Raw genomic sequence first — 17039 nt, 5'->3', positions numbered from 1 at the left:
GTATTTTGTTTATAAATATTTTCAGGGATAACACCTGAGTATTTGAAGCACTGTGCTTGGAATGTGAACATTTCATGCAAAGCGTGAAGAGATCATGGAGGAGCCATTAATTATAATGGTTTCCCCTAGATCAGTAGTTGTCAGCTGGGGGTAATTTTTGCCCAGTGAACAGTCGGCGATGCTTGTTTATCACAGCTGGAAGGGGGGGAATCTCACTGGCATCCGATGAGTAGATGCCAAGGATGCTACCAAACATCCCACGATGCACAGGACAGTCACCACGACAAAGAATTATCCAGCCTAAAATGCCGGTAGTGTGGAGCTTGACAATTCCTGCCCTAGATGTAACCCACTCACTGCTGGCTTTCAGTCACCATCAGGAAACACAGTAAAGCAATGTTTCTAAAGATCCTAAGGTCAATGCAAAAGTATATCCTCCAGACATTTTACATGTTTTAACATCTCCAGAGATAAAAGGGGCTCCTTCAGAGCTCCTGGTAGCATCATTCAAACTTTTCTTGCTACCAAAATAGTGGTAATTTTAAAAAGTCATTTTCCCCTACCTAGGTAACTCAGCACAAATACATTTTTTTTCTTTTTTTTTGGATGGTTGCTTTAATGAAATTTACCAAAAAGAGACTAAATTAACCCTAATTTGGGAGTCTTAGACACTTGCAACAGTCTTGGCTTGTCTCCACTACCACAGGAGTCCAAAGGACCAGCCACCCATGGTGGCCCCTGTAGTCTCTGGGAGGAGGGAGCCAAGTGCCCTTTGGGCTCCCATGATCTTCCTAACATTCCTGCCAGAGCTGGGCCAGCAACAGGGGGCCTCAGAAGGGTTTGTGTGTTCACTTCTCTCAAATGAAAATTTGCAACCAAGTCACTTTTTTTTTTGGCCACACCGTGCACCATGTGGGATCTTCCAGCCAGGGATGGAACCTGTGCCCTCGGAATTGAGAGTGCAGAGTCTTAACCACTGGGCCTCCAGGGAAGTCCCTTCAAGTAGCTTTTCTAAATCTCAGCATTAATGGCCTCATCCTTCATTCCTTCTTTTTATCTTTTGTCTAGAAGCAGCCTGAGAGTGTGAGCTCTTGTGCAAAAGTTCCTGGGTTTGAATCTGGCTCTGCCATTTGTTACCATGTGACCTTGGCAAGCTTCTTAACCTCTGTGTACCTCAGATTCCTTACCTGTAAAACGAGGGAAGACAATAGTACCTGCCCCATAGGATTGTTATGAGAATTAAGTAAGTTCTTATACATAAAGCATCTAGAACATAGCCTGGAATATAATAAGAAGTAAATAAATGTTAGTTCTTTCTCTTACTATTCATTCTTATTTGCCCTTATGGTTCATTCATTTGCTCATAGGACGCTCTGAAATCCTATTATTTTAGGTATGATGAGGACTTGGTAGAAGGTACATGTCATTGCAGGATATGCCATACAGTCACAGCCAGGGCCAGCTGGGGGCCAAAGTAGGGGGTGGCGGACGTGTTCATTGCTTGGTCAGTTCTACTTCTTGTTTAGACCACCAGTAGCTTGTGTTTTTCTTTCCCCCTCGTCTTTACTAGTACCCAGTTTTCTCTTGCTTTTCCTGGCGTTTCCTCCCAAGTGTGACATCACAGCAAAATCCTCCTTGCTTTGACCCTCCATTGTGTTTTATTTGGCCATTCCTTACAGCATTGGTTTCCAACTGAGCGCTCCACCAAATCATTTGGGAATTTGTTTAAAGTACAGATATCTGGGCACCACCTCAAACCTACTGAACCAGTCTCTAAACGGAGCCCAAGGATCTTTATTTTAGTCTTTATTTGAGAGGCAGCCTGGCATAGTATTGAAGACCATGACCAAGGAGCCAGACTGCCTAGGCTACTTGCTAGCTGTGTGACTTCAGGCAAATTGTTGAACTCTGTCACTCACGTTCTTTTTTTAAATTAATTAATTAATTTTTGGCTGCATTGGGTCTCTATTGCTGCACGGGCTTTCTCTAGTTGCGGCAAGTGGCGGCCACTCTTCGTTGTGGCGCGCAGGCTTCTCACTGCAGTGGCTTCTCTTGTTGCGGAGCATGGGCTCTAGGTGCGCGGGCTTCAGTAGTTGTGGCATGCTGGCTCAGTAGTTGTGGTGCATGGGCTTAGTTGCTCCACAGCATGTGGAATCTTCCCGGACCAGGGCTCGAACCTGTGTCCCCTGCATTGGCAGGCAGATTCTTTTTTTTTTTCCTTTTCTTTTCTTTTTTTTTGCTGTATGTGGGACTCTCACTGTTGTGGCCTCTCCCGCCGCGGAGCACAGGCTCCGGACGCGCAGGCCCAGCGGCCATGGCTCACGGGCTCAGCCACTCCGCGCGCGGCATGTGGGATCCTCCCAGGCCGGGGCACGAACCTGTGTCCCCTGCATCGGCAGGCGGACTCTCAACCACTGCGCCACCAGGGAAGCCCAGCAGGTGGATTCTTAACCACTGCACCACCAGGGAAGCCCCGTCACTCAGGTTCTCATCTGTAAAATGGGGATTATAAGAGTACTTATCTCATAGGGTTGCTGTGAGAATGCATAAGATAAAGCCTCTTAAAACAATGCCTGGAACATTATAAACATTTAGTAAGTGTTAGCTGTTTCTTTTTCTCTTTTACTTTGCTTCCCTTCTCAAGTATCCTCCCTTCTTTCATTATTGTCTTCTCTCTTTCCAACACACACATATTGGCCCTCTACTCAGGACATGACTTTGGGATCCAGAGACAAATTAGACATGATTCTAGTCCTCTATGGGGTTATAGTCTAATGGGGGGAAATAGACACATAAACAAATAAATATAATAAAGTGTTCCAGGTGCTGATAGATGTACGTACAGTGTATGAATGAAGAAGTTACTGGTTTTCTTAGAAAGGAGAAAGGGTTGAGGAAAGGCTCAAAGAAGAAGTGACTTTGGCATTCAGAATTAGATTAGAGATTAAATCAATCCAGTCTATGCAATAAACATTTCGAAAGTAGCATATACCAAGCACAGGTCACAGTGACTGCTTGAAACTGTCTTTCTTTAGTGAGTTGCAGCTTCATTTTTAACTTGATGTTTTAAAAAGTTGTTAACCCAGAATAGCAAAATAATCTTTTAAGAGGAGAGTGAAGTTGGAGGACTCATAACTCCTGACCTCAAAACTTCCTACAAGGTCATAGTAATCAAGATAGTGTAGAATGGCATAAGGATAGACATTTAGACCAATGGAATAGATCTGAGAGTCCAGGAACCTTTATGTCTATGGACAACTGATTTTTGCTGAGAATGTCAAGACTATTCAATGAAGAAAGAATAATCTTTTCAACAAATGGTGCTGGGACAACTGGATAGCCATATGCAAAAGAATGAAGTTGGATCCTTACCTCATATCATATACAAAAATTAACTCCAAGTGGAACAAAGAATTAAATGTAAGAGCTAAAACTATAAAACACTTAGAGAAAACACAGGTGTAAATCTCCATAACCTAGGATTAGCAATGGTTTCTTGGATATGATACCAAAAGCACAAGCAAACAAGGAAAAAAATGGATAACCTGGACCACATCAAAATAAAAAACTTTTCTGCTTTGAAGAACACAATGAAGAAAATGAAAAGACAACCCACAAAATGGAAGACATATTTGAAAATCATGTATCTGATAAAAGTCTAGATGCAGAATATATTAATAACTTGTACAACTCAATAATAAAAAGACAACTTTATGTTTTAAAAAATGGCCAAATGACTTGAATAGACAGTTCTCTAAAGAAGACAAACAAATGGTCAATAAACACATGAAAAGATGCTCCGCATCATTAGTCATTAGGGAAATGCAAATAAAAAACACATGAAGTATCACTTCAAACCCACTAGGATAGCTAGAATTAAAAAATAAAAAAGGAAAATAATAAGTGCTGGTAAGGATGTGGAGAAACTGGAACTCCCAAACATTGCTGATGGAATTATAAAATGGTGCAGCCACTGTGGCAGTTCCTTAAAAAGTTAAACATAGAGTTGCCATATGACCCAGAAATTGTACTCCTAGGTATCTACCTAGGAGAAATAAAGACATATATTCACACAAAAACTTATACATGGCAGTTCATAACAGCATTATTCATAATAGCCAAAAAGTGGAAACAACCTAAATGTCCATCAACTGATGAATGGATAAACAAAATGTGGTGAATCCATTCAACAGAATTTTATTCAGCCATAAGAGGGAATAAGTACTAATTGATATATACTATAACATGGATGAACCTTTAACACATTATGTTAAGTGAAACAAGACAGACACAAAAGGCCATATATTATATGATTCCATTTATATTAAATGTCTAGAATAGGCAGGTCCACAGAGAGAGAAAGTTGATTAGTGGTTGCCAGGGGGTTTCAGAAGAAGGGAATTGGGAGAGACTGCTAACAGGTGCAGGCTTTATTGTTGGGGTGATAGAAATGCTCTGGCATTAGATAGTGGGGATGGTTGTACAAAATTAAGACTATACTAAATCCCATTGAATTGCACTTTAAAAAGTGGTGAAGTTTATGTTATGTGAATTATGTCCATAGTAATAATAAAAAAGAAAAAACCAAAAACATATGCTTTCTATTTTTTTTGGAATGTTGCTACATTGATACAGATCAGCTAAAAGAATAAAGCACAAGAGTTATTCCATTAATATTTGTTTTGTAAGAATACATGTGTTCCATTCTAGGTGAGAAGTTAAGGTTCATTTAGATTATGATCAGGAGTAGTTTAGGGGGCAAGGGAGGGCCAAGTTTAAAGGACCTGATTGTTAAGAGTCAGTTGACTAATTTTTGAACTCCCACATGATAATTCATCTGCTCATTAAAGCAGCACTTTGAAAAAACAAAGTTTATTACAACTTTATGGTGCACTAATTCGTGGGTCAAACACTGTCCCAAAGTCACAAGTTCGTCCTTTTTTTTTTTTTTTTTTTTTTTTTTGCGGTAGGCGGGCCTCTCACTGTTGTGGTCTCTCCCGTTGCGGAGCACAGGCTCCGAACACGCAGGCTCAGCGGCCATGGCTCACGGGCCCAGCCGCTCCGCAGCATGTGGGATTTTCCCAGACCGGGGCACGAACCCGTGTCCCCTGCATCGGCAGGCGGACTCTCAACCACTGCGCCACCAGGGAAGCCCACAAGTTCGTCCTTTTGAGAGGTGTGCAGGCTCTGGAGGGCACTGAACAGCTGTGTATCTGGGGCTAGCTCATGGGGCCCTGTGATTACTGGCTCCCCCAACATGTTTCACAGTGAACTACCTCGCTTGTTCTCTGGATGGTGCATCCATGTTAGTAGGTGGAGGATTTGACTTGTTCATGGGGATGTAATTCATAAATCGTACAGACCCTGTTTTGTTTACCAAAGCAGACCTTTTCCTCCATTGCTGCTTTCTTTGAAGGAGTTCAAAAGGTGGATGCAGGGCTTCCCTGGTGGCGCAGTGGTTGAGAGTCCGCCTGCCGATGCAGGGGACATGGGTTCGTGCCCCGGTCCGGGAAGATACCACGTGCCGTGGAGCAGCTAGGCCCGTGAGCCATGGCCACTGAGCCTGTGCGTCTGGAACCTGTGCTCCGCAACGGGAGAGGCCACAACAGTGAGAGGCCCCCGTACAGGAAAAAAAAAAAAAAAAAAAAAAAATTGGATGCCCTGGACCACACTGTTAGAGATAAGGATTTTCATTATCTAGTGGGGCAAACTGTGTTCTTCTTAAACATCCCACTTCAGATATAGCTGCTTTCTTTCTTTCCTTTTTTTTTTTTTTAACAGGAGGATATAAATAAGGATTCTGAAGTACTTTGCATATTATTAGGTAAGGATGATTAATCATGTTTGGGGACTGCCCTGATGGTGGGGTGGGGTGGAAGGAATTACCCTCATAGTTTGACTATGAAATTCACTTAAAATAGATGCAAAGTCATCTAAAGGGGCAGAGTGGCAGATAAGACCAGATGCAGAGGGAAAAGAGAGTTGGCAAAACAAAACTCAGAACTGCTTTCTTAGGCCCCATCTAGGAGATAACGGGATTTGGGAATTCCTGTTTTAGCAGGAAGGCCATGGCCAGGGTGGAAGTGGGTGGAAGGCTGTAACCAAAGGACTTTGTGAGGTGAGGACCCGCCGGCAGCAACACTCTTCTGTGAAACGGTTGCACCTTAAAACTGGATTTTCTGCCTTCCTTTCCCTCATGGATTTAACGTCCCCTAGCAACCTTCTGAGCATATTTGCCTTCTTTGGGACACCATGTTGTAGAAGTTAAGAGCCCCGACTCTAGTTTGTACCATGTGGTTCAGTTCCTGGCTCTACCGCCCACTAGATTTGTCATCTTACAAGTTATATAACCTCTGGCTTTCTCTGTAAAGGGGGCTTAACCACAGTTCCTACCTGATAGGCCTGTGGTGAAGATTACACAAGGTAATCAGGCTGAGTGCTTCACACCGTACTCAGCACATGTTAGTAGAGGCCAACCATTATGATTATTGTTATGTTATTCCAATGTAGATATGTCGATGGGGACAGCTCACTGGTGGCAACTATGGTTTTCACTGACAGTTACTAAGCTGGGTTTCTGACTTAACACGTTTATCATTTGAACTTAGTGTGAGCCTGACAGGAAGAAAGAGATGTGGGCTGACGGATTCGGGGTTCTGATACTGCCTTGGATTAATGCTAAAGCCGTGGCAAATTCACCAAGGTTATAAATGCTGCCTCATGAGGCGCCTTGGGGTCTGGCTGCTGATACCATCTCAGTCAGAAGCTTGCTCTGAGTTTCCATAGGAGGAGGCACTACAGAGGAAGTAATCAAGGGGGACCAGTGGTTCACATGGTGATTGAAAACTGAAATACTGGTCGACTGAGGGCTTATTCATACCAGATCATACTCCTTCCAAAACCCTATGAAGGCTTCCCTTCTGCTCTTCGGGTAAAAAGAAAACTTCATGCTGGGGTCCACAAGGTCTTTCCTATGGGGCAATTTCTGCATTTCCAGCCACGTGGTACAACTCTTCCTTGCTTGCTGTGCTCCAGTCCAGGGGCTGGCAAACTACAGCAAAGTTTCATAAGGTTGCATTGGGATATAGCGCACGCATTTGTCTGCATACTGCCTAGGGCTACTTTCATGCAGCAGTGGCAGAGGTGGGTGGCTGAGACCGAGACTACAAGGCCCACAGTGTCACATGGTAACACCTAACTGCAGGGGACCCGGGACCCGGGATCCACTTGTCGGTCCAAGGAGAAATGGTTTTGTTCATCAGCTAACAATTTTTGCCATGAAAACAAAGCTATGTTCTTGGTGGGGGGGTCTTGAAATTCCCATTGCCCTTACCATTCAATTTAGCACGACATTCCCTACCAGGTCCCTGGGGCACACTGCAGAAATGATAACTTCCAGGTGCACATTTTGAAAAGCACTGACTTTACTAATTTGCTTGGGCCTTTTGAATAAAGTGACCTCGGTATCCTGGTAACATCTGTACCTGCGTGATACAGACATGCTCACACCACCAGTGCTTTAAGAACATCCAACGGGAAGCCAGTGACTTCCAAACAGCTTCAGCCCGAGTCTAAATCCACTGCTTAATAGTAAGCTACAATGACAGTAGTAGTAACTAACGCATGCTACACGCTTTAAAAGCACGATCTTACCTAATCCTCACCTATGAGGTGCTTCTGTTACCCATTTGATAGATGAGGAAATGGAGGAAAAGAGAAGTAACTTGCCTAAGTTACATAATAATAGGTAATGAATGATGGATCCAGAAATCAAAATCAGCCGTCTGAGGCACAGCACTGATGAATTCACTTAGCTCTATAAGCACATTATATGGTTAAACGAATGCCTCATCTTGTGTAGGAGTTTATCGTTTACAAAACCGATGAGGTTATCCTTGTTTTCTAGATAAGGAAACTGAGGCAGGTAAGTTAAGTGATTTGACAAGGTAATGTAACCACTTTAAGATAGAAGAACTTTAGGAACTGGGTGTCTGGATTCCTCCCACCAGAAACAAAAGCTGAAGTTGAACCATGTGCTGCTGCCTGTTCTCCAGCCCAGTCACCCACCTAGAACCTGGTACCACAACACAACCGGCTGTTTGCATGGCATTATACCCACAAATGCCAAATATCTATCCCTTGAGAAAGAAGTTCTGCTCCTAAGTATATGTCCTACCTCACTAAGAATAAGAGAGGCACTGTGTGCTAATAAAAAACTAGAAAGCACCCTAATCTCAACCAGTGGGAGAACGGTTAAATAAATTATGTCGCATCCATGAGATGGAATGCTGCCATCATAAATCATGATTTCCCCTTAAAGGAAAATGACATTTTTTCTTCTCAAGCTAGGACAGGTAACGAGAACTAACAAAGGGTCAAAGAGGATTTTTACATGTGAACATGCAGGTTTTGGTTAACTCTGTATCTATTTAATACAAAGAATATGCTATACCTGAAACAGTGTGGTCTATTGTTATTTAATAAACAAACCTATCTAAAATAAACCCCATGATTTCCTAATTACCTGGGAAAATGCTTACAATAAAATAATAAGTATAGGTATACTTATTGTATTATACTTACTAGTAATACATATTTATATATACATATATATCGGTATGTATAAATTGTGTGTGTATAAAACATGTATAATACTGTCTTTTAAAAATATATCTTTACTGGGACTTCCCTGGTGGTGCAGTGGTTAAGGATCTGCCTGCCAATGCAGGGGACATGGGTTCGAGCCCTGGTCCAGGAAGATCCCACATGCCGCAGAGCAACTAAGTCCGTGTGTCACAACTACTGAGCCTGTGCTCTAGAGCCTGCGAGCCACAACTACTGAAGCCCGGGTGACCTAGAACCCGCGTGCCACAACTACTGAGCCCACGTGCCACAACTACTGAAGCCCACAGTCCTAGAGCCCGTGCTCCGCAACAAGAGAAGCCACTGCAATGAGAAGCTCGTGCACCTCAAGGAAGAGTAGCCCCTGCTCACCACAACTAGAGAAAGCCCGAGCACAGCAACGAAGACCCAATGCAGCCAAAAATAAAAATAAATAAAACAAATGAATTTTAAAAAATCTTTATGTATTTCATGCCTTTATATTAGATTATGTTTTCTAAAATATATTAATTTATGCTAAATAATTTCAAAGGAAATGCATTAAAATATTAACCGTGGTTATCTCTCAGAAGTGGATGATAGTTGATTATTATTTCCTTCAGCATATTTTTCTGTAATTTTCTACTTTCTCCAATAAAGATGTATTACTTTTATGAGGAGAAAAGTTTCACAACGCATGTTATTTTAAGGAAAGATGTTGGTAGCCTATATTTCACAGCCTGTCTCCTCAACCAGGTTCCACCCTGTTTGGGAGTGTTGAGCATTTACATGCAAACACTAAAAACACATTCCCATTTTGAACTTGCAGATAATTCTGACTTCCACTTAGGAACTCACAGTTAACCATTAGTACCAGCTAAACAAGTCCTGAATTCAATCATCTACAATGTTCCTTGAGCAGAGATGTGGGGAAAAGAGAGGAGGTTTTAGTCTTTGTGGCTTCATGGGATGGACTGTTGGTTGTCCTTTCAGGGGAGAAGAGGGAAAAGGTTCAGACGTGGTTTAGGACAACAGAGTCCAGGAACTGGTGTAGACTGTGGCTCCGGAGCTTCTAGGAGGGAACTAGTCCACTCCCTTCCCCAATGCATTCATTTGTCTCTACTGATTTTCAATAGAAGGGCTTAGGAACCTCCCGAGAAAAGACTGAAATCCTGCCCACCAAGGCACTGCAAACCAACATCTGCAAAACGAGGTGCTCCCAGGTGGAAGACATGTTGTAGAGGAACAGGAGCCTCCAGGGAAGAACGAAACTGGCACTGCAATTCCAGGAGTAAAGGCTGATAGTAGTGGAGAGTGGGAATTACAGGTAGTCTCTCAACTGATCCCAGAACTTGTCCAGCCTGGGGCATGTTTGCAACCTTGGAGAAAGGCACAGTGGGTGTGACTTGGGAGAATGATAACCCTATAACGGTAGAAACACACTGGCACTCAAGCAACTTTGCAGTGGGCCCCCTAGCTGAGTGTACTACAGCAACGACATCCTCTGACTTTGAATCCCAGTTATCCTGGCTTGGGCACAGAGATGACTCGCCCTGAGGAGATGAGAGCAGCTGCAAAGGGGACAGCAGCGGAGTTTCAGCCTTGGAGACGCAGTGCTCGGGGAGAACTGTCAGGGTACGGGCTGGCAGTGCCCTGCTTGGCTCCCACACCTCCGTTGAGGAAGCCCTACCCCGAGCCACTGTGACCTCTGAGGTTGAGCAAATGTGCCGTGGGACTTTTGGCTGAATGTCACCCCGAGCGTTCTCCTCTTGCTTTGCTGAGCGGGGACGTGACAAGAGCTTCCAGTTTAGGGAACTGGCAGGTATTCCACATTCACCAGGAATGCAGGTGGTGGTCACTGTAACAGCCACGGGGATGGGCACAGACTTCTAGCCCCGAGGATCATCTCTGGGGAAGCGTCAGAGTCTCAGTCCATGGATTCCCGCCATGGTGGGGACACTCAGCCAAATTATTTCTGATCACATGTCAGTATCCCTGGGCATTTCCAGAAATATTTAGGGGAAAAGAACTCTGTAAAAGGCTGAGGTAATGTAGGGACACTCATAATTAGAGAAGCGTGAGATGCCTGGGGGGAGTTTGTTTAAACAAAGCAAGCCAAAGGGGCTATTAAGGCATGCTATTCTCCACGAATTCAACATTTTTCTGAAACAGTTTGCTTTCCGCAGCTACTTGTTGCAATTATTTCAAGGAGGTGCCCTTCTAGGACTGCATTATTATTAGATGAGAGAGACTCTATGACGTGAGGCAAATCTGGATAATATTTCACAATAGACAGAATTTATTTTTGGAGGTTCTCCCTGAAAGGGATCTTCTCAATCTGTCCACAACGTACTCAGCAACTCCCCAGCTGTCGTATTCTCTGCCCCGTATTTATTCTTCCCTTCCTCCCATTCAAACTTAAGTCAGCTATAATGGCAGAAAGGCAATCTGATATGTAAATTCACCTAAAATGGCAAAGGACCGACAGTAGCTCGAGTTAGAGTTTCTGTTTTAAAGGAGTATGTCTGGGGTCCACCATGCCTGAACAGGGAAGAATCAGACAAAGTGTGAAATCCTTTCATCATGAGAGGCCATTAGAGGGAGACTTTTGGGCAGGGGAGCTTCCTGGAATCTATTAATGATACCCCAAAGTCAACTCAGCTGACTCATAAAGTTAACTCTGAAGGTGCTTATGACGTTAACTAATAATCATAATCCCTAAGCCTGAGCTGCCTACATCCTAGACTTTTGTTCAACATCTCCTTTTGAAGTAAGTGGAGAGGAAATGACCACCCCTCATTCTCAGCCAAGATACTGAGGACCTGAGAGGGCCCCTCACGTGCCCTAGTCTCTCACCTAGTGATGGGTGGAACCAGGACTAAACAGATAGTCATCTAGTCAGGCTGAAAGGCCGAGTGTCCAGGAGAAGGGTGGGTATTCCTTGGCCCGATGGGTATCCTGGAATACGAGGTTGTAAGGGATGGACAGCACAGCTAAGTTTTCTGATCTGCAAGCCTCTCTTTCTCTCACACCCCATCCCCATCCTTCAGCCAATCCTGTAGACTTCACGCGGAGAACCTGCACGGAGACGACCACCTTCACCAGGCCCTCTGTTCCACCTCCACCCGAGGCTTCACCGTCTGTAATTTACAGGATCATTTTCAGCAATGGCTTCCTGACTGCCTCCCTGCTTCCTCTCACCTCGCTCCAGTCTGTGCACACACCAGCCAGAGGGATCTTGTTCAAACTAAGTCAGGTTATGGCAAGTCCTTGGCTTGAAACCCTTGATTGCTCCCTGTCTCACTCAGTGTCAAAGCCAGAGTTGACCCCCTGGCCCCTGGCGGCCTTGCTGGCCGCGTCTCCCCACCACCCCAGGTTCTGTGCGCTCCGGCCACGCTGTTGCTCAAATTTGCCAAGCACCTTCCTTTCTAATTGCTGTTCCCCTGCCCTGAGTCCCCCAGATCCACATAACGAGCTCCTTCCCTTTATTCAGACTTGTGTTCAAACGTCATCTCCTCAGAGAAGCCTCCCACCCACTCCATCTAAAACAGCCCCCTCCCAGCATGCTTTATCCCCTATGTTTTCCTTTTCTTCATAGCACTTCCCACCTGATGCACCATATATATTTTTAAAAATGTCTTGTCTGGCTCTCTTATCTAGCATCATATGAGTTTTGTTATAGCCTCATTGCTAGAATAGCACCTGGCACCTACTTGCTGAGTAAATGAAACCGAGAAACTCAGAGCAACACATTTCTTTTTAGATAAGAATGTTTTCTTCCTTTTCATTTTAAACTACCCAGCTACACGAAATCAGCCCTGTGATCAATTTTTTTTTTTCTGAAGCTCTGACCTCTGGGTGACGTTTAGCAAGTAACATGACTTTGTTAGAACTCACTTTACCCAGCTGTAGAATGGGAATGAAAATACCACCTACCTCCCTTCCCTGACACTTGACTGAAGCAGCCTCTGACATGCCTTCTTTGTTCTTTGAGGGAAGGAGCCACACACAAGAAAATTCTCCTCATGAAGTTAGTTAAAAGCCCCAAGAGGGTAGGAGCTGTACTTTGTTTCTCTCCATTCTTACACAAAGTAGGCCTCCATTAAGTGCTTATCAAAGTTAGTATCTGCGGGACATAAACTGCACCTGCTTCTGCAGCTCTGCTCACAGAAGCTGGCCCCTTTCTGGGCTAACACTCAGAAATAGCAGAAGAACAAAATCTAGCTTAGTAGTGACGCAGATTCCTTTTTCCAGAGGAAGCCAACTGCACAGCCCTTGATGGACAAATGGTGACCATCAATGTGTTCTTTGCTTTGAACGTGGAGCAGGGAATTTCACAAGATGAGAAAAATTCAGATCAGAGGATTCTTCCTCTCGGCTATAACTTTTTTTTTTGGAGTGACCCTAATTAATACCATGATTCTCTTAATTTGGGTGAATTTCCTTGTTCAGCTCAGAGGTACTGATTCAGCAAACATTCCCAGAGTCACACCCTAGTGGAAACTAACATGTGACGTGTGGTGCCAGGCACTTCCCCATGCTCAACAAGGATTTATAGATGAGTGTGTGGATATTCACACCACACTGTTTCTGTCTTCACCTCTTTGTCTTTCTTTTCTTCTTCTCTTCCCCTTCTGACTCTTTTTTATTCCTTCCCCATTTATGCCCCAGTGCTCCTCTGAGACACGTGGGCATTTTATGGTTTTGTTGGTCTTGACAGATGACTGACCTTCCAAAGCCCAGTGGTTTGGTATCAGAAGATCTAAGTTTTTTCCTTTTCTCCACATACTAAAGAAGCGCGTTGTAGTTTCCCCAGCAGAAGTGAAAGTGATTAGCGGGCGACTCAGATGTCTGCACAGGCACAAGAATGAGGGGGAGAAGGGGCAAGACAAGAGGAAGGGGGGACTTTTGGAGGGGCTGAGAGAAATCCGCACACACGTTCTGACTACCCAGTGGAAAGAAATGAAATCCTGTGTTCCAGGGCAATATTGCCATTGATGATAATTCTCTGCCATCCAGCAGGTGCCAGGAAAAAAAACCTTCATTTTGATTTTTATACATTCATTTTAACAACTGGGACTTCCTCATTTGCCTGAGGAGGAGGTATACAAGGGTGCACAATTTATAGTTAATTTGAAGATGAATAAAATATTAGCATATCTTTTGTTGCCCCTAAAAACACAATACCTAAATTAGCACAGTGCCCTGATTGCCATCCCGCACACGCATTTAGATTGTAAATGAGCTCCATTTAAGCACATTGGTAACGGTTGAGAAAGTGAGGGACCAGTTATGTGGCCATATTGATACTAATGATGGTGACGTCCAGAGAACTGTCCCAGCCTAAGAACACTCACAGTGCAACCAACAATCATGGCTTCAGTCCCAATCAGAAGGTTTTCATTCAGTCCTAATCATAGTGGAATCTGTCAAGTGGATTTGTTTCCAGAAAGCTTGCTCGACACAGGTCAAATGGCAGAAGTTGCAAAAATGTCACTGTTTTACATAAAATATCTGCAGAAATTACACCTAGAAACTGTTGCCCTTTTATCCCATTAACTGGCATATACAAAGTAACAGCCATGTCAAATGGTTACCATGGTGGCAATGATCATTTTATGGTACAATTTGTAATTGTTCTAAAACAATTAATATGAAATAAAAGTTACCAGAATTAAGAGGTGATGTTTTGCTCAAGAAGGGGAAAAGATGAACAGTTCACTAAGAGCCTAAGAAGAAACTGGTTCTAAGAAACATGTTATTGTATTTGTTGAAAGAATATTGTCAAGGTCTTTATCCATATTATGTGGCTCCACAGAATATAGCTTCTTTAGATTTTAGTCTTAGCTTCCACAATAGTGCTGGTTTATTTTAACCTTATAGAAACTGTAGGTTTTTATACATTATCATATTTTCTTCTTTGCTTTGGTTGGTAAGGAGCTCAAAACCAAACTTATAGACTATCCCTAATGACTGCAGAACTTCATGTTTGCATTTGTTTTTCTTTATTTTTCTGAGGGAGGTGAGTGGTTGTATATTAATTTTATCCTTCACTTTATTTTCTTATCAATATTGTCTCTTCACTCTGTTTCCTTCACTTGTTTCTTTTCTTCTTTTCTATTATTTATATTCTTAAAAGCTATCATACAAGGATATGGAGCATGAATATATAAATAAATCTGGTCTCAAGGTGATAAATTTAACACATCCAAGTCATCATCCTGGTGCTACTATTTATCCTATCTTGCTATCTTTTTAGAATAATAAATTTAGAATGCTGTCCTCCTTCCTGAAGTTATAAAAACATTTTTCTGAATTAGCATATACTGAACTTAGGTTTTCCTCTTAGTCTTTTAAATTTTGTTCTCTCTATTTTTATCCTTTGCCTCAAAATAAATTAATGTGAACTATTACCTTAAGTTCTATTGGTCATCAGCTTGGGGACATACTGCTGCTACACTGGCTACACTTTTTTTTTTTAATTGTTCCAAGAGGGGTGATGAATCTATCCTGAGCCATCACATTCTTTTACTCTGTCTGTCTCCTTGCATTTACTTCTTTACTTTCCAACTCAACTTACCTATTTATTATTTGGCCATTTCATATTCTCTCTCTCCCTCTCTCTCTCTCTCTCCCTCTCACTCTCCCTCTCTCTCTCCCTCTCTATCTCCCTCTCTCTCTCAACAAACCGCCCCCCAACCTTTGCCTAGCTTTTTCCCTTTAGCTCTCTCTTTTTTTTAATTGAAGTATAGTTGAGTTACAATGTTGTGTTACTTTCAGGTGTACACCAAAGTGATTCAGTTTTATATATATATATATATATATTCTTTTTCAGATTCTTTTCACTTATAGATTATTACAAAATATTGAGTAGAGTTCCCTGTGCCATACAGTACGTCCTTGTTTGTTATCTATTTTGTATATAGTACTGTGTATATATTAATCCCAAACTCCTAATTTATCCCTCCCCCTGTTCCCCATAATCATAAGTTTGTTTTCTATGTCTGTGGGTCTATTTCTGGTTTGTATATAAGTTTATTTGTATCTTTTTTTTTTTTTTTTAGATTCCACATATAAGCAATATCATGTGACATTTGTCTTTCTTTGTCTGGCTTACTTCACTTAGTATGATAATCTCTAGGTCCATCCATGTTGCTGTAAATGGCATTATTTCATTCTTTTTTATGGCTGAGTGATATTCCATTGTATATATGTACCACATCTTCTTGATCTATTCCTTTGTTTGCTTCCTTGTCCTGGCTATTGTAAACAGTGCTGCAATGAACATGGGGGTGCATGTATCTTTTTGAATTATGGTCATATGGTAGTTCTATTTCTAGTTTATTAAGGAACCTCCATACTTTTCTCCACAGTGGCTGTACCATCCCTTTATCTCTTTCCTCATCCATCCATCCATCCATCCATCCATCCATCCATCCATCTATCCATCCATCCATTCCCTCCTCCTTTCCTTCATCTCTCCCTCCCTCCCAAGTATGTTTCCCCAGTTTAAAAATAACAACAAAACTCATATACAATCAGGCCATGAAAACATAAATAAAATTCTAGAAACCATAGGAAAGGAAGAAGAAACATGTACAACAAAAATCTAGTTACAATGACAGTCAAACTCAGTCTGGACTCTGTAAGCTCATATGAAGGGAAAATCAGAATAGATTCTGTAAGGCCTAATGGCAGACAACTTGTATTAACATATTGGCTGTAAATATAACTGGACCTGGGGTGGGTGGAGGTAGAGAAGAAGAGGGTTGTGGTGGATGTTGAAGATTTATGTGACTATATAATGGAATGAAGGTAATGAGACCGTATTGAAATCATCCTGACTTCTCCCTTTCTTTCATACCTCACATGCAGTCCGTTAACAAATTCTCTTATTTCTAGTCTCAGTATATCAGAATCTGCCACAGGCTTCCTTCCCCAGTACTATCATGACACAAATCGTCACCTCCTGCCTGGATTGGCATTGTCCCTTTTGGTGGGTCTGCCCCTGCCCTTGCCCTTCTTGCTGTTCTCGAGCCAGCAGCCACTGTGATAGTGTGAAAATGTGGGTCACAGCCCTCTGCTCAAGCATCCCCAGTGTCTTGTCTTTTCATCTCACTCACAGTTAGAGCCAAAGTCCTTCCAATGGCTACTCAGCCCTACAAGCTCTGGGCACCAACCTCTCTGAGCTCTCCCCCTCACTCACAGTGCCTCTGCCACTCAGCCCAAAGGTCTCTCCTCAGGCTTGTTCCCTTTTCCTGAAAGATGCCTCAGAAAAAAGTCAGCCCTCAGTATCCGCAGGCTCCACATCGGAGGATTCAACCAACTGCCGATGGCAATTCGATCGCTTCACATAAGGGACTTGGGCATCCATGGATTTTGGTGTCCACCAGGGATACTAGAACCAAGGGACCATATACTTGTGCCTCACTCCTTAT

The sequence above is a fragment of the Mesoplodon mirus genome, assembly GCF_964341445.2.
Source record: "Mesoplodon mirus genome assembly, chromosome: 5".
In the NCBI taxonomy this organism is placed as follows: domain Eukaryota; kingdom Metazoa; phylum Chordata; class Mammalia; order Artiodactyla; family Ziphiidae; genus Mesoplodon; species Mesoplodon mirus.
This window is presented reverse-complemented; position numbering follows the sequence as displayed.